Below are 18609 nucleotides of genomic sequence, written 5' to 3'. Positions count from 1 at the left end.
CTGGGTTCCATGTCTTGCCCCATCCCACCAGTCAGCACAAACCCAGAGGATGAAGTGACTCAGGAAAGAACATCAGCTCAGTTCACTGACTCTCCCTTCACCTGGATTTTGTCCCTTACAGCCCTCATTGGGTCAGCAGCCATCTAGTATTGAAACTTGTGTTTTAATTCATCTTTCCAAATTGTTTTTATCACGAAGACTGGATTATCACAAGCTGTTGCACACTATTCAAAATCTTGTCTATCCGAAGCAAATATGCGAGGAAAGTAAAATAGCACCTATAAATATTGAAAAGTAGGACAAAACCCTTAATTTCTGATGATATTATTTTGAAAACACCAATGATCAAACTAAAAACCAACTAGAAATAAGGTGGCCAGTGAGAAAAGATGCAGGCAGCTCTGTCTCCCACATGTTGTCCCTGGCTGCTCAGAAACCATAAGGGACCATTATGGGACCATAAGGTCCCCATAAGGGACCATTAATAACAGCAAAACAACAAAACTTCAGCAAGACACACATAGATTCTTGAAGGAGAAAATTAAACTGCTGCACTAAAAGGAATAGGAAATGACTAAGAGTAGTAAACATTTGAATAGAAGAAATAATAAAGGGCAAACGGTCAACATGTTAAGATGCATTTGAATATGTGATTTAAACAGATATTTCTATGCCACATCTAATATTTAGCACATTTATTTATTTAAAGCATAGCTAGGTATGTGAGTTAAAGATGTGGAAAAGATGGTAAAATTAGTAAACACAGATTCTCCATAAATGTAGTGGGGCCCCTCTGTTTAGAGTGTAATGCCTCAGAATCCAAATGGGTTGAGACATGAACAGATGTTTCACACAAGAGAAAAAATAAATTTATAAAAAAGTATAGAGTGAAATATTTTCATTAGTTATCAAAATTTATAAATTGAATAAATAGGAAGATACTACTTATCATTTATCACATCAATTTAGCAAAAATTGATTTAGCACATATAATACTGTACATACATGAGTGTATGTGTGAAATGATAAGAATTTGGAGAAATTAAGCATTATTATACACAGTAACTGTGTAAATTTTACAAACTATTTGGAAGCAATTTATATATCAAGAGTCATTTAAAAAATAGCTCCCTTACTAATTATCTTGGGCAAAAGTCCAGTTTTTTTAAGTTTTTTAAATTTATTTTGAGAGAGAGATAGCAGCAGACAGGGGAGAGAGAGAGAGAGGGAGAGGGAGAGGGAGAGGGAGAGGGAGAGAGAGAGAGAGGGAGAGGGAGAGAGAGAGAGAGAGGGAGAGAGAGAGAGGGAGAGAGAGAGAGGGAGAGAGGGAAAGAGAGAAAGAGAGAAAGAGAGAGAGAGAGAGAGAGAGAGAGAGAGAGAGAGAGAATCCCAAGCAGGCTCCACACTGTCAGCACAGAGCCTGATGCAGGGCTTGAACTCACAAACCGCGAGAACATGATCTGAACCAATACCAAGAGTCAGCTGCCTAATCAAATGAGCCACCCAGGCACCCCAGGCTTACTATTATGAATAGTGCATTCAGTGTTTTTTCATCATATTTATCACATTTAGAAAACAATATCTAAAAACTTCTTTAAATTTTCTGATGGTAACAAAATGCCAGTTCAGTGCTACATTCTCAGTACCTAGTGCACAGCAAATTATAAGGACTTAAAAAATATTTTTGAATGAATAGAGTACCTGATTCACATCTTCTCAATAAAACATTATATATTTAGGATAACTAAAAAGCCTAAGTAGCAATATAAATATATGTTGCAATAAGTAAATAGGATATAAACTTTTATGTATCTTCTATGTATACTGTCATTAAACTAAGTAAATAATATATATATGTACATATACAAATAATGGAAGAAACAATATTAAGGTAAGTTCAACTATGAAAGGGTGATACCAAGTTATTCATCATGAAATACTGGAAAGTCATAACTGAAATGAATCTCAGTTTCCTGATCTGTTACACATGAATGAATTTATAGTTACAGAGGCACATAGGAAGAGGTGAGTCAGATAATATACATAAAAACCATTTTACAAAGATCTTCACAAATGATAAGCAGTAATTTTCATGATTCACCATGAGTTATGATCTCCACTGATTACTAGTATTTGTATGTTGTGAATGAGTGACTATTTCATCTGTGGCTTAATGACTTCCCTAGAAAAATAGGAACCAACATTTGAAAGAAGTAGAAAAGGAAGGAGGAGGAGGAGGAGGTAGAGAAGGGAGAGGAGGAAAAATAAGAGATAATTAGATTTATCATCTAGTTTGTCATCTATTTTGCTCTTTTAAGAAATTAATAATAAATTAGGCATGCTGTATATGTCAATGAGTTTCAAATTTTCAAATCTGGGTCAAAGATTTACTGTGTGTGTGTGTGTGTGTGTGTGTGTGTGTGTGTGTGTGTGTGTGTATGGAAATATAGGGAACTGTTTTAAGGAAAACCCAACAACTACTGAAGTGAAGAATCTTGTGTCTGATAGTTTTCATGTCATTAGATTCTCATAATTCTCATTTGCAAGATTATTTAGGAATATTGAGCATGCCTTGAGTATGGCTATGATGAAGATATTATTAGATAAATTAAACTCTATTAGATAGACATTTTGGTTATTAAGCAATATTTTCAGATGGTTTAATTTTTCCCATTAATTCTGGGCACTAGATATTGAATACCATTGTACAGGTTTAATATATTTTATATTTTTTATAGTTATTATTTTAAATGGTGATAGTGCATAGTAACTGGGCAGTTACTGCATGCTAGACACTTTCATAAACAGTAAAGATAAGGTGTGAGCCAAAAAATGTTTCTACTAATTAGAAATCGACATCTGAACACATTAATATTAGCAAATCTAGCTATTCAGAACAAGAAACTACAAAATGAAAGGAATCTCTGGAGCTTCTATTTATATTTATAATATTTATAAATACAGACAGAAATAAGTTGTTCAACAGATGAGTCTCTCTTCCCCAAATTATTACAGTTTTCACTTGGCATTTAATAGAATTCATTATTTATTACAATATAAATTCCACTCTCTGCTCCATAGGGATTGGCCCAGCTGCATCCCCTGCCATTAGCATCCATAATATCTGGTGCATAACATGGCACACTGGTATGTGCTCAATAACACTATGTATATACATATGTATATATATATATATTTATACATATATGTATATATATGTATATATATACACACACACACACACACCACACACATACACACACACGCATATATAGTGCTTAATAACATTATTTTGCAGAATAGGTTTGTTGTCATTTGTTTAGCCCTCTTAACTTTTACAAATGATGAGAATATGAAATTCAGTGACAAATTTCAAACAAAAGACCAATAATTCGATCAATTCAGTAACACAGACACAACACTTGAGGGAGTAATCTCTGTGTACAAGCAGAGTGCTAATGGTTTCTTACATAGAAGGTCTGTTTTCTGGTAATATTTACACCATGTCATTTTTTTTCTGAATCTAAACACTACAGTCAATTTAAAAATCTGGATTACAATTAGAACCCATTGGGAAATAATCTACCAAATGGATCATAGTACTTTTAGTTCAGATGAAAACTGGATTAATATACAGATTCTCTAGTCAAAAATGTCCAATATGCAGCAGGTATGTCCAGTTGCCTGATAAAGACATGACCATATGTGTGTGATTAACTATATGAGTACTTTTTTCTCAGAGCATATGTGGATATTCTTTTAGAAGTCAATTTCACTAAACTGATATTTCTTTTCCAATTCTCACAATATAACTATAGACTAGTTTGGGGTGCCTGGGTGTTTCAGTTGGTTAAGCGTCCAACTTCAGCTCAGGTCATGATCACAGTTTGTGGGTTCAAGCCCTGTGTCAGGTTCTGTGCTGACAGCTCAGAGCCTGGAGCCTACTTCTGGTTCCATCTCTCCCTCTCTGTCCCTTCCCCACTTGCAGTCTGCCTCTCTCTCTCCCTCAAAAATAAACAGTAAAAAATTTTATAACTAGACTAGTCCACAATCTTGAGAACAATAAATTATGGGTGAGGGAAGCCCTAGAAATAACTAAGGAGACACATTCAGTTTACTGTGTATCAAGGTGCTATTCACATTAGCAGGAGTGGAAATACTGTTGCCATTTTATTGCAGAATAATGCTTCTGTTCTCAGGGGATTTAGATGATGAGCAGCTCTTGGGAATTGAAGAGTCTTCAGGACTGTTCTAATTATAACATTCCGTATTTTTGCAACCACCACAGAGTTTAGACTTTAAGTTTACAAAGACATCACTCAATGACCTTACCTAGTAAGTTTCCTTTGTAGACCATATACCACCATCAGGACACTCAGTTCAGATTAGTAAAATGTTGTCTTTTGTTTTGTTTTTCTTCATAAGTGTATTCTTTAATCCCCATCACCTATTTCCCCCATCCCCCCATCCTCCCACCCCCTGGTAATCATCATAGTGTTCTCTGTAGTTATTTCTATTTCTATAGTCTATTTCTTGGTTTGCCTCCCTGTTTTTCCCTTGCTCATTTGTTTTGTTCCTCAAATTCCACGTGTGAGTGAGATCATACAGTATTTGTCTTTCTCTGACTGACTTATTTCATTCGGCATTATATTATACTCTTTAGCTACATCCATGTCATCGCTAATGGCAAGATTTCATTCTTTTTATGGCTGAATAATATTCCATCCACTTCTTCTTTATCCATTCATCTATCAATACACACTTGGACTATTTCCATAATTTGGCTATTGTAAACAATGCTGCAATAAACACTGGAGTGCATATATCCCTCTGAATCAGTGTTTTTACTTGTGAGGTAAATACCCAGTAGTGTGATTCCTGGATCATAGGGTGGTTCTATTTTTAATTTTTTACAAAACCTCTATACAGTTTTCCACAGTGGCTGTACCAATTTGCATTTCCACCAACAATGCAAGAGGGCTCCCCTTTCTCCGCGTTCTTGACAACACCTGTTGTTTCCTGTGTTGTTAATTTTAGCCATTCTGACAGGTGTGAGGTGATATCTCATTGTGGTTTTGATTTGCATATCCCTGATGATGAGTGATATTGAGCATCTTTTCATGTGTTTGTTGGCCATCTGGATGTCTTCTTTGGAGAAATGTCTGTTCATGTCTTCTGCCCATTTTTAATTGGATTATCTGCTTTTTGGGTGTTGAGTTGTGTAAGATCTTTATATATTATGCATACTAACCCTTTTAGAATTTACCATTTGCAAATATCTTCTCTCATTCAGTACGTTGCCTTTTAGTTTAATTGTTTCCTTCACTGTGCAGAAGATTTTTATTTTGATGTTAGTCCCAATAGTTTATTTTTACTTTTATTTCCATCACCTCAGGAGACATATATGGAAAAAAGCTGCTACAAGTGATGTCAGTGAGTTTACTGCCTATGCTCTCTGCTAGGAATTTTATGGCTTCAGGTCTCACATTTAGGTCTATAATTCGTTTTGAATTTATATTTGCAAACAGTGTAAGAAAGTTGTCCAGTAGGGGCGCATGGGTGGCTCAGTCGGTTGAGCGTCCCGATTTCAGCTCAGGTCATGATCTCACAGCTTGTGGGTTCAAGCCTCGCATCAGGCTCTGTGCTGACAGCTCAGAGCCTGGAGCCTGCTTCAGATTCTGTATCTCCTTCTCTCTCTCTCTCCCCCTCCCTGCTCATGCTCTGTCTCTCTTTGTCTTTCAAGAATAAACATTAAAAAAAATTGTTTTAAAGAAAGTTGTCCAGTTTCATTCTTCTGCATATTGCTGTTCAGGTTTCCCAGCACAATTTGTTGAAGAAACTGTCTTTTACCTTTGGGTATTCATTCCTCCTTTGTCAGAGACTAACTAACCATTATACTTGTGGGTTCATTTCTGGGTTTTCCGTTCCACCATGGATCTATGTGTATTTTTATGCCACTACCATACCCTTTGAATAACAACTGCTTTGCAATATAACCTGAAATCTGGAATTATGATACCTCTAGTTTTATTTTCCTTTTTCAAGTTTGATTTGGCTATTCAGAGATCTCTTGTGGCTCCATACATATTTTAGGATTTTTGTTCTAGTTTGTGAAAAATGCCATTGGTATTTTGATAGAGATTGCATTAAATCTGTAAAATACTTTGGGTAGTATTGACAGTTTAACAATATTTGCTCTTTCAATCCATAAGCATGGAAAGTCTTTACATTTCTTTGCATCCTTTTCAATATCTTTCATAAGTGTTATGTAGTGTTTAGAGTACAGGTCTTTCACTTCTTTGGTTAAGTTTACTCCTAGATATTTTATTGGTTTGGGTACAACTGTAAGAGAGATTATTTTCTTAATTTCCCTTTCTGCTGCTTCATTATTAGTGTATAGAAATGCAACAGATTTTTTAATGAAAGTTTTCTCTTTAACAATATATACGGTTTCTGGGACAAAGTTCAGAATAGAAAACAAGGTAAGAACTTTGAATTAGATTAATTTTGAATTCTTAGTTTTGGTTTACCCAAGGATATAAGGTGATCACCTTCTTAAGGCATTTGGTATTATCTTGTAATGTTGAAAAATCACATACACTTCATCCTAGTAATTCTCATTATAGGTATATGCCTGAAGGAAATTCTAGCACATATGCGAGAAGACTTGTCCAAGAACATTGATAGTATTCTTCTTACTAGCAAAATGGTGAAAAACCAAACCCCAAAAGTCTGTTGATAGGAGAAGAAATAAGTAAGTTGTGGTTTATTTGCACAATGGAATAGTATACAATAGTAAGAGTGAATGAACTACAGCTGCATGTAACAACATAGGGGAATCTTAGAAGCATGATGTTGAGTGAAAAACACCACACTTCTCCAGGCTTCATATAGTATGATACCACATTTTATAAAGCTCAAAAACAAATAAAGCTAAACAGTACATTATTTAAGCACATATATGCATGTAATAAAAATATAAGGAATGAAAGTGATAGAATTATAAACCAAAATTTCAGAAGTCATTACCCACAATGGGGGAGAGAGGAGGCTGGATGAGGGAGGAACATGTAAGTACATAAGAGTTATTGGTAATGATACAGGACCTGATTTGGATTGTTGATTGTGATTAACTGTTAATCACATGCTTTATTCTTTGTATTTATTCTTTAATATGAAACAAATACTATATTAAAAGAAAAAATATATATAAATAATTTTAAAATATGATTAAAAATTGACTAAATACTATGGATTATCCAGTAAATATTATTCTCCTCTAGTAATTTTAAGTAAATATGTAGTCTTTTCATTTACTTATTTATTTATTCTCCCCTTACTGTAGAAATACACTGAGTCAGGCACTATGCTAGCTAGGTACTAGGGATTCAAAGACAGTCACCATCCTTAAGTACCTTATGATCTGGTAAAAGAAGTTTAACAACACGATTTCAATTCTCCATGAATAGGAAGGATAAATAAAATGTTGCATAAAAATGATTAGAACATAGTAACTACTTGAAAATATTAACTATTAATAATATCAATATTAATAATATTAACTAAAATTATTATTGCTATTACTGTTGCTATTTGAGTGGGGTGGGAGGAGTAGCCTTGAGGACACAGAGGCTGAGCACTTATATTCTTCAAGTAGTACACTTTTTCTCTTGCTAACCCAAAGTGTATACAACAATGGATGTTTCTGTTTCATAAGGCGCCTCTGAGTAAGCAAAATGTGAAAGGTAAGAGAACAAAGCAAACCAAAGACTATTTAATCTAAGCTCTACACCACACTGCCCGTTCTTTTAATATTTACTCTCTTTATAAATGTTTGCTCTTCATGTTGCTCTGATAATTCTAAGAATGCAATTTCCTCACAGAGCTCTACTTATCTTTAGAAAAGCAAAACTAGACATAGTTTATAGGCCAAATGGGAGAACAAAAAAACAATACATATAACTGAGAGATTTTCAACTCTGCCTCCTGAGTCACACAGCTCTAATCCAACAGCCGCCTCTTAAAGTCCTGGGGGTAAACTAAGGCCCCTCGTCAGATGAAGGAATCCACACACATCAACTGATGGTGTTTTAGCCTGGGATTAAAATTGGGAGTATAAATACAGTCTGCTAAGTAAAGAATATTAAAGCAAAAAAGAAATTAAACTTTTTAGAGAAAGTTATACACTTTTGTACATTCTTACACAGAACAATTGCCACCACTGTATAAAGTAGCTCACGGCCAAAACTATTTTACTCAGGTCTCAGTGGACAACACTACCCAAGGCCTGAACCATATAAAACCAAGAGTTTAGATGCTAGATGCCCACACGAATCACACAGGTTTAAAATCAAGTCTTCAACCCAGTAATGCTGATCACTGGAAATTTCAAAACTATCTCCGCCCAATGAGTAATTTAAACAGAGAAGCAAACATAGCCCTCGACAGAGGTTCCCCCATGAGCAGTCCTGTGGACACCCGCTGCTCCCGGCCACCTGCTGCTTCCTGACTCAAGTTAAAGACTGAAACGAGTGGCTGATTCCACCACAGGGAGCAGCTCCTCATACAAAGCTCCCTCACAGAGTGAAGTTCTAGCCAAAGCATGAGTGCTCAGATCCTCTGTTTTACTGGAGTCAGAGGCAAGAAAGGGCTCTCATTTCATCTTTCTTATCTTTTCTGACCTTTCTACAAATAGCCCAAAACAAAGGGGAAATAATCCCTCTAGTGGTAAAATATATCAACAGCAAAGCACAGGCTGAGGTGGCCCAGCTAGAGTTGCCTGACTTTGATTGCAAAAGGTAGACAACATTCAGAACTGTGAGGCAGGCAGGCAGGACATGCATGCCAGTGATTTTCGTCATCAGATAAAATACAGATGTCCAGTCAAATTTGAAATAGTGAATATTTTTGTATAAGTATGATCCATGCAATATTTGGGATATACTCACGAAAATATTTGTTGTTGCTTATCTGAAATTCAAATTTAATTGGTCATCCTATACTTTATCTGCGAAATCTGGAAACGATACTAATGATGGATTTCAACAATTACAGCAACAGTGTCTGACTGAGCTCCAAACAGAAATCCCGGGATCACCATATACTCAGCAAAAATGGTTCGATACACGCCCATGATGCATATGGCCTCCCGACACAGTCCAAATTCACAGAATACTAGAATTAATTCAGTTAGAAAATATGTTGCACCTTTGAAGCTTATAGCATAAAGTTGCATGTTAAAATATCTCATCATTTCTGTTGCTAATATATTCAGATGACTTTTCTTTTTTGCTTAAAATTTTTATTTTGCAAAATTAACAGACAACTACAATACATTATTTTGAAAGCTAGGAAAGACAAGCTAGAAAACAAAGCCTTATAACTATTCCCACCAACCTAGAGAAATATTGATACCAGATGACTTTTCGATATACAGGTATAAGTTCACGCCTTATTTATTTATTTATTTATTTATTTATTTATTTATTTATTTTAAAGGGCGGGGGGGGAGGGGAGATTGTGAGTAGGTAAAAGGGGCAGAGAGGGAGAATCCCAAGCAGGCTCCACGTAGACCCCGACTTGGGGCTCAAACCCACCAACCATGAGATCGTGGCCTGAGCTGAAATTGAGTCGGACGCTCGACTGAGTCCCCCAAGAGCCCTGCGTGCCATTAATGACTGCTTTTTCATTAACGTATTCATTCTTAAATAGGACTTTACCCACATGGAACTTACCTTCCCGTGGAAGGAGATGAAGTTACAAATAAAAATATGATCCATGAGAGAACCCATGACGCGAAGGAAAATGAAGCCAAGCAGGAGAGAGTGTGTTGGGAGCCGGGGTGAAGCGCGGTGTTTATGTCAGATGATGACGGCCTATACCCGCCCCCTCAAATAGGGACACAAGAGGAGGCCGGGAGTCAGCGCTGGAAGCAGTCCTCGCAGTGACCGGTTTTACCTCAGGGAACACAGAAGCTTCCGGAAAGTAAGTCCTGCGCGTGCGCAGCTGGACGCAGCCCGGCCGCAGGGAGGCCCGAAGCCTTCGGGCGGGCGATGCCAGCGGCCAAGCTCGGGGGTGACACGCTCCGCAGAGCCAGCGAACAAGCAGGGGAAGGGACACACGACCCCAGCCCTCAAGGGCCTTCCTGCGGCGACAACCGAAGCTTGGTATTTGTGCGGAAGATTATACCGTCCCACCCCCAGGGCGAAGCAGTGCGCATGCCTGCCGCCGCCAGTCTTCCCAGCAGGCTGTGCGGGCCGGCGCGTGACCCGCCTATGACCCGGAGAGCCGAGTAGGCAGGCACCGTGCGGCGCGGGGGGGTGGGGGGGGGAGGACTTGGACCCGCATCCGGATCCGGAGCAGACGTGCAGCTGGGTTCTCACCCTGGGCAGCCACGTCCGCGCTGGCAGGCAAGTACTCCGAGGGCGACAGTGCGAGAGTATGTCCTTTAAGTGCGGGGGTCGGGCACCTGGGGGCAGCTGTTAACCCTCTGGTTCAGCTCAGGTCATGACCTCTCGGTTGGTGGGTTCAAGTCCCGAGTCAGATGAGCCCCGCTCGCCTCTCTCTCTCTCTCCCTCCCTTCCTCTGTTCCTGATGGGATTCTCTTTCTCTGTCCCTCACTTACTTACGCCCTTTCTGTCTGTCTGTCTGTCTCTCTCTCACAAAATAAAAATTAGAAAAAACTTAAAGTGCCGGGTTTGCTTCTCAGCCTTTGCGCAAAGATGGAGCGGAAGGGACTTGGAGAAGGCATCGTGTGGGGCGTTTCCGGGACAGGGCCATCCAACGTGGCTGAAACTAGGGGGCAGAAGTGGTACCCACAGGGGGTCCCTGGGGGACTCAGTGGGTTAAGCGTGGGACTTTGGCTGAGGTCATGATCTCCCAGTTCATGAGTTCAAGTCCTGCACCGTGCTTTGTGCTGACGGCTCAGAGCCTGGAGCCTGCTTCAGACTCCGTCTCCCTCTCTCTCTGCCCCTCCCCTGCTGGCGCTCTTTCTCTCTTTCTCAAAAGTAAATAAACAACAACAAAAAGAAGTGGTACCCACACTACTGAAAACTTGCCCCATTGTAACCAGTTTTGTCTGATGATGTCTTTTAGGCAGAAATGACGTATAAACCAGATTGGCAGAGACCAAGCACACTGCTTCTGCACACCGCACCTCGAGACCTTCTTGTGGAAAAGGAGGACACTGCATGCTGATTTGCAGGCAAGTGCATGTCATCTGACAGCCGCCGCTCCCGTGGGAGACCACTTTCCACTCCTGACAGTCCTGACCGATGCTGGTGGTGCTCACGTGACAGAATTCGCCTCCTAGATCTCAGAGGTACCACAGAAGCCACGGCTGGGGAGGGGATGGGGGCAGAGCATGGAAATGCCACTGATTAGAAACAAATCTCTCTTCCAGCCCAAAATGGTCTTTTGTTATTTTAAAGTGCCTTTGAGGAAAATATTCAGCTAATTCGGAGTTCATTCTGTCAGGACTGCCATTCTTCTCCCAGAAGGCTTGTCTTCCTCCTTCACAGGATGGATTCTGCACACAAAGGGGAAGTCCCACGTGCCTGGGGGTTGGGGGGCAGGGAGTCCAGGCCATCTTGGGCGGAGGTCCAGATGGAGAGGATGTGGAGGACACATACCCGCAGCTGAGTCCGCTGGCCTCTGTCCTCACCACCCAACTCCCGGAGTGCTCGGCTGACATCACTGTGGCCTGTGCTGTCCTCATGTCACTTGGTTCTGGCTGTCACCCCCACCCCCGTCTGGGTCTCCCTGCTCTCTGCGCCTGGCCTGGCCCCAGCCGGCCGCACTGTGGCCTCTGCCGTGTGGCCCACACAGACCTCAGCAGAGGGTTCTCGCTCTGCTACTGTCAAGTCCTACATGAGAACACTGGGGAATCTGCGTCTCCCCTGTGCTGGAGAGAGAAGCAATCTCCAGCATCCTCTCTGTCCAAACATGCCAGCTCACCATCTCTCTTCTGTTGTGTTCACTCCCCATGAAGGGGCCTCCTTCCTGAGAACCTTAATCTACCTAAGATTTCTCTACTTCTTTGATATCCACCCCACACTTCCTTCTTTACACAGCTTTAGTGCCGTATGATTCACTTGCCATGAAACTGATCCCTCGTAATGCCCAGATCAGTGCATTTTCATAAATGCATAGGGTGCACAGCCATCACTGTGGTGCAGGCTCAGTGCACCTGCACCTAAATGTTCCCTCACACTCATCTGTAGTGGGTCTGATTCTCACTGAGTGCTCTCTGTGCTGGGCGGAAGCACTCCCAATGCCAGGCTGTTGGACTGGGTACTTAACCAGCTTTTCCACTGAGGACAGCTGAAAATCAGCACTAGGTGTGTGAGGTGTGATGTTCAGATGAATGATAATTTGTATGAAAACTACCAGGCCAAAATGTAGGATCAGGTGAGAACCCACCCAAAAAAGGTACGAATGGTTCCCCAAACTATTTTGGCCCTGAAAACGCCCAAAGGAACAGACAGCCGTGAGCAGAACTGGGGTTTGAGTGGCTTCTTAGAACACAGCACCTAAGGCAGCCGGGGCCCACCTGTCAGGAAGCCTGAGGAGCTCCACTGTCCCCTCTTTCCATAGGGACCCTCAGAGGAAGAGCTAACATTTCTCCAGATTTGCAGCCCAAGTATTACAAGGAAGCTGAACACTTATACTTGGGTAATTGGTCGTACAAGACCAGCAATATGCAAGGGAATAGGACAACATGAGACATGAGCGGGAGAAGCCAGAAACAATGGACAGACTCATAAACACTTCATGTAGAAATTATCATACATTCTGTGAATTTTTTTAATCTTTAACTGAAAGGAATCAGACACTGAAAAGTGAGGAGGCAGATCATAAAAAGCATTAACTAGCAAGTCTTGAGCAGAAGATACAGTAACTGAAACTTAAGTCCCTATGATGCATTTTATCCAGTGTTTTTTGGCAAACTTCCCCAATTCTCATCCTTCCTTTTATTCTTCCTATTATTCTATCCTCCAGCCTCACTGAACTCTGGAATCTGGAAACAAAAGGAGCAGGGGGTATTGGCAGCTCATCAATTAATGTGTCTGCACATAGCTTCTTATTTGATGGTTTGTTAGTGCCCTTCCTAGAAATTGACATCCAAACTCTTTATTGGAAAAAAATAAAATAATCTATCTCAAAACTGGGCAGGGATTCTGCGTTTATTCAGTTGCTTTCTGTTGGATTTCACAAAAACCCATCTTGAGCTTAAAACATAAAAGGAAATCATTCTAACAACACCATATTTTCATGGCATCCAACTACAGAATTTCTACATGACCTCAGAATAAAAGTTGGAAAATGGACTCAAATATTATTCCTTCTCTCACTCCTTTCCATCCCCCACACTTGTTTCTCTTAGTTTCTCAGCCTCCCTGTCCTCTGGAGAAAGAAAATGACCTCATACTCCCTTATCTCAGATCCATCACCCTGGTCCTCTGGCCAGGGTCTGTACTATCTCCAGAGAGAGAAGGAGATGGGAAAACAAAATATTAACCATCCACTATCATGACAGCACTCATAAGTGTTAAACTTCTAAGGTTCATCTGTAGTTTCTGTAGGTCTGACAAACTGTATCAATAAAACCGTAATCAGTCCTACAGGAATACATAAAACTTCCAAAAAGGAGGGGAGAGGAACAAGAGGCTTTTTCTTCTGGTTCCAGCCAACAAGTTTATTTCAATTAACCATTCTACCTCAGACAAGTAAAACAGGAAGAAATAGTTTTTAATAGTAAAAACATGTTCTGACCTGTGTAGATACAGGGTTTTCTTTTAATAGTAACTTGGTATGAATTTTTCTGTGTGCTATGGTTCACAATAAAAAGGGGTTTAAAATATCTGAATGAATGAATTCCCTAATATATAAAGAAGTTTCATAAATAACTTTATTTATTTATTTATTTATTTATTTATTTATTTATTTATTTATTTAGAGAGATAGAGAGAGAGAATCCCAAGCAAGCTCTGCACTGTCAGCACAGAGCCTGACTCGGGGCTTGATCCCATGAACTGTGAGATCATGCCCTGAGCTGAAATCAAGTCAGACAACTGACTGAGCCACCCAGGCGCCCCATAAATAACTTTAAAAATATAAGTAAGGAATAATAACAGTAACATCACAAAAAAGAAATAGAGTCAATCATCAGACAAAAATATGCTCGCTTTCACTAATAATCAAAATATGGAGGTTTTAAAGAGGTTTTTTTTTTTCCATCATCCAACTGTTAAAAATTAAGAAGACTTTATAGCCAGGGTTGATAAGAATGTGGGGAATCTGACACTGCAATGCTAGTCTGCAGCACTCCGAAACAATGAACTGTATCTATATACACCATCATAAAAAGATCACCAAATCACACTGTTAGCTGTAAAACATAAATTGCCGAACAATTGAAAACCCAAACTGTGTTAAGACAGGATGAGCAGAAAGAAGGGACCTGTGGAATGTAGGTCATAACCATCTGGCCATGGGGAAGATGGTGAGGCCCTGGGGCAGTTACAAGGACCACAAATAGCTCAGTGGGCCAGGGGCAAAAGTCTGGAAGCAAGGAGAACAAGACCGTACTCAGGCCATCAGCAGTTTACCAGCATTAAAAATATGTTGAAGGTCTAGGAACCCAGATAATACAAATAAGTGCCTGGAATTCACAAAATGCAATGTAGCTGAAACTGCATCAGAGACAGAAACAGATATGAAAAGGTAAGTCTGGTACAGAAATCCGCAGAAGTTATTCTAACTATGGGAAGTATGATTGTGCTTGTGCTCTGCTCCTGGAGAAGACAAGAAAGGAGGTGACAGTTCATGGGCTGCTCACACAGGAAAAAAACAAGAACTTTTATTCCAAGTATATTCATGGCAAAACAATGTGACTCAATCCATGGGGAAAAAGATGCAGCATTGTGCTATCTCTGCGACCTCTGACTCGAGACTAAACTCAGCTTTTGGCTACCTCCTTGCTAACCGCAGTTGTACATCAGAACAAAAAGTTCTATCAAACAAACGTCTGACATTCTAAACTTTGAGAAAAGCGAGTACTCTCAAAACACACTGAATTCAGAGGACACATGTCAACAAAAAGTGACCTAACAATTTCCCTGAAGCAGAGAGAGAAGGGATGGAGTTGCTGGCCCCAAGAATACTTTCATTTCACCATTACACTCTCGCCTGCAGCTGATTTAGCATTTGCTGCCAGCTCCTCACTGCCCACAACTTAACCTGTAGAATGGAATCTTTTTTTTTTAACGTGTATTTATTTTTGAGACAGCGAGAGAGCATGAACAGCGGAGGGTCAGAGAGAGAGGGAGACACAGAATCTGAAACAGGCTCTAGGCTCTGAGCTATCAGCACAGAGCCTGACGTGGGGCTTGAACTCACAGACCGCGAGATCATGACCTGAGCCAAAGTCAGACGCTTAACTGACTAAGCCACCCAGGTGCCCCTAGAATGGAATCTTTTAGATTACAGGAATGTAAAATACATCAGGATAAAAAATAGAGCCCTCTTTATTTATTTTTTTTAATTTATTGTCAGGTGAGCTAACAAGCAGTGTATACAGTGTGGAATGAGCCCTCATTAAACAGTCATTGTATTTTTTTCTCCATTGCATTTCATTGCAGAAGTACAGCAAAAATAAAAGGTTTTTTGCATTTTTATTCAAAAAATAAGTCGTTTCTATCTAGGTATAGGTGATGCAGTGAGCCATCACAGATCTCAACAATCCATTTCAGTGGGTCTTCAAATCCACGTGATGAGATATTTTTCTTCTAGTTTCTTTTTCACTAACATCTTCTGCCTCTGGAATGTGAGCAGGGCCCGTTAGGAAAAGTTTCCTTTGCGTCCTCTCTCATCTGTTCCTGCTGCACCTCCCTTCTCCTCCCCCTTCTCTCTAAAGTTAAAATCTGCCCAGGGCAGTTGAGAAGCATTCCTCATAAAATTCTTATATTAGTTATATTATTACAAAAACATGTAAATATAGAAGTGAATGTGTTAAGTGTAGCCTAACCAACATTATGTTATAGAAAAAAATATAGATAAAATAAGTTCATCCATCATCTCAATACCTGAAAGTATTACTAGTTATATTTTGCGCTGTTTCCCTAATCTTTTATATAAGCATATAAAATGGAAGTGTATTGCATATATTTTTTGAACTTTGTATTCGTTCAAAATATGCCATGAATATTTTAATCTATTAAGTTAGTTAAATACATGGCATAATATTCCATCATATAGATATATCATGATTAATCTTATACCTTCTTGTTAGATTCCAGGTTACTTAAATGATGTTATATTATAAATAATGCTGAAGTAAATAGCATCTTAACTAAATCTTGTATATATTCCAATTTCTTAAACACGGTTTCCTAAAAACGGAATTACTTGGTGAAAGGTATGAATATTTATAAGATGTCTGCAGCTTGCCCCATATTGCCCTGCAGAAAGCAGGTACTGATATACACTGACCCAGGCAGTTCACAGAGTACAAACCTTACTTTACCTTCACGGCACTGGGCATCATAATTTTTTAAGCTTTATGCCAAATCCAAAAATAAAAATTTGGTAACATTATTTTGAATATTATTGTTTTGATTTTTAGTGAATTAGAATATTCTTATAGTGAAGTACTCAAAGATATTTTTCTTCACCTGTAAGGAAACATTATATATTTGCGTTAGTTTTTGCTATAATTTGTCCTTTTCCAAATTGGTAGCTCACATTTTGATTGCCCGTATCGGGTTTTGTATACAGAGATGTTTAATTTTATGTAGTTGAAATAGCTTTTTTTTTATGTTTTCCCATTATCTCAAGAGGCCTTCCCCATCCCACATCAAATTAAAATACACTCCTATGCTCCCTGGATTATTTTATGTATACATGTAGCTTTCATCTCAAAACCGTAAGGAATATCTTTAGGTCAAAGGATTCTGCTCCAACAACTACTACTTAGACAAAGCCTAAATGTTTTAAATATCTCACTTTAGGGGCGCCTGGGTGGCTCAGTCAGTTGAGCGTCCAACTTTGGCTCAGGTCATGATCTCACAGCTCGTGGGTTTGAGCCCCACATCAGGCTCTGTGTTGACAACTTTGGATTCTGTGTCTCCCTCTCTCCCTGCCCCACCACTGCTCACGCTCTCTCTCTCCCTCTCGCTCAAAAAATAAACATTAAAACAGTTTTTTTAATATCCCATTTTATTTTTTAAATAAAAGTTGTCATTTATTTTGAATAACACATTTTCTAAAATCCAAAAAAGTACCATTTAGAAGACACAGGCATATCCTATCTCAGAAATTACACCAAGCCTGAAAGCTTTAGAAAACTCCAATAATCTCCAATTTGGTGGCATGGAATTGCATTTGTTTTGTCCTTACCAACTGCAACTGCCACTCCATAAGAAGAAAGTGGCACAATCAAGCTAATGTGCAGACTGTGTTGTTGTCTTATCCTGGATGTGGGCAATGTCAAGTAAGGTGTCGGGAATGTTCTAACTGAGCAGCACAGAGGAGCCCTGAGGAGGAAGGTGTTAGACAATACTGAAGAGGAGGCTGAAGCACACTGCAGAAACAGGTATTTTCATTTACTGGAAGCAGTGTACTATATAGTCTTTTATTTTTTAAGTTTATTTTTTGAGAGAAAGAGAGTGAGTGAGGAGGGGCAGAGATGGAGAGAGAGAGAATCCCAAGCAGGTTCCGAGCTGTCAGCACAGAGCCCCACATGAGACTCAGTCCCATGAACTGTGAGATCATGACCTGAGCTGCAGCCAAGGGTCAGAGGCTTAGCCTACTGAGCCACCGTGTCTTTTGGGTGTGTCTGAACTGGTTGAACTCCTTGGCTAACTTTCTTTGTCATTAAACTTTTTCGTGTTGCTTACTTTGTACACGGTCAGTCATGTTTTACCTGAGAATGTCGTCCAGCCGTCATGTGGGAGCACACACACAGATCTGTTCTGTTTACCACATAAGCTAGTTGTGTTGTGAATAAAACCCCGTGTTCAGCTACTGAAGATCATAAAACCATGATAATACTTCACTGAGCTCACTTTGGAAAACCAAACAAGTATTTATTTAGCATCAAAAATGAAGTGGCATGGTCAAAAAAAAAAAAAAAAGAACATTCAGATGAAAACTGAAATATTCAAGCATTGAAATTATGTCTTTACAAAGTAAAACATCTGCCTAGCTGATGTTGATGTATAATTTTATTCTGAACATTGAGCACTGCATAGAAGTAGCCACATTTCATATTGATATTCACTTCATACTTTCTGTGAGAGAAAACCTGTAGCAGTCTGTGGTTCAGTTTGGATATGCTCTTTTCATCAACTCCACTTCACCCGCTCCGTGGACTAATCGCAAGCTTACTTTCTTGCTGTAAAGCTCACGGGTGCTCTCTGAGGCGGTTGGACATCCCTCCCATGTGCCTGCTCTGCAGCCCCCTCAAGTCCTGTGCCAAACGAGAATGACTTATTTCTTTCCAAACGCATTTATGCAGGTTGTACTTATTGTGTAATTAACATATAATTTCATTAAATATTAGGTAAACGGTGAACTATCAGCGTAAAAAGAAAATCGTTTCTCTGAACA

The 18609-nt window shown here is 39.5% G+C and overlaps 1 long non-coding RNA gene across 1 annotated transcript in view; it reads right to left on the bottom strand.

Annotated features, from left to right (window-relative positions):
• Positions 1–10278, bottom strand: part of LOC128311974 (uncharacterized) — a 99050-nt gene extending 88772 nt beyond the window's left edge. The window contains exon 1 of the long non-coding RNA XR_008290751.1: positions 9735–10278. This is a non-coding gene — a long non-coding RNA (uncharacterized LOC128311974). The remainder of the gene's footprint in view (positions 1–9734) is intronic.
• Positions 10279–18609: the final 8331 nt, after the last annotated feature.

Source organism: Acinonyx jubatus, chromosome D1 (genome assembly GCF_027475565.1).
Source record: "Acinonyx jubatus isolate Ajub_Pintada_27869175 chromosome D1, VMU_Ajub_asm_v1.0, whole genome shotgun sequence".
NCBI lineage: Eukaryota > Metazoa > Chordata > Mammalia > Carnivora > Felidae > Acinonyx > Acinonyx jubatus.
This window is presented reverse-complemented; position numbering and strand designations above follow the sequence as displayed.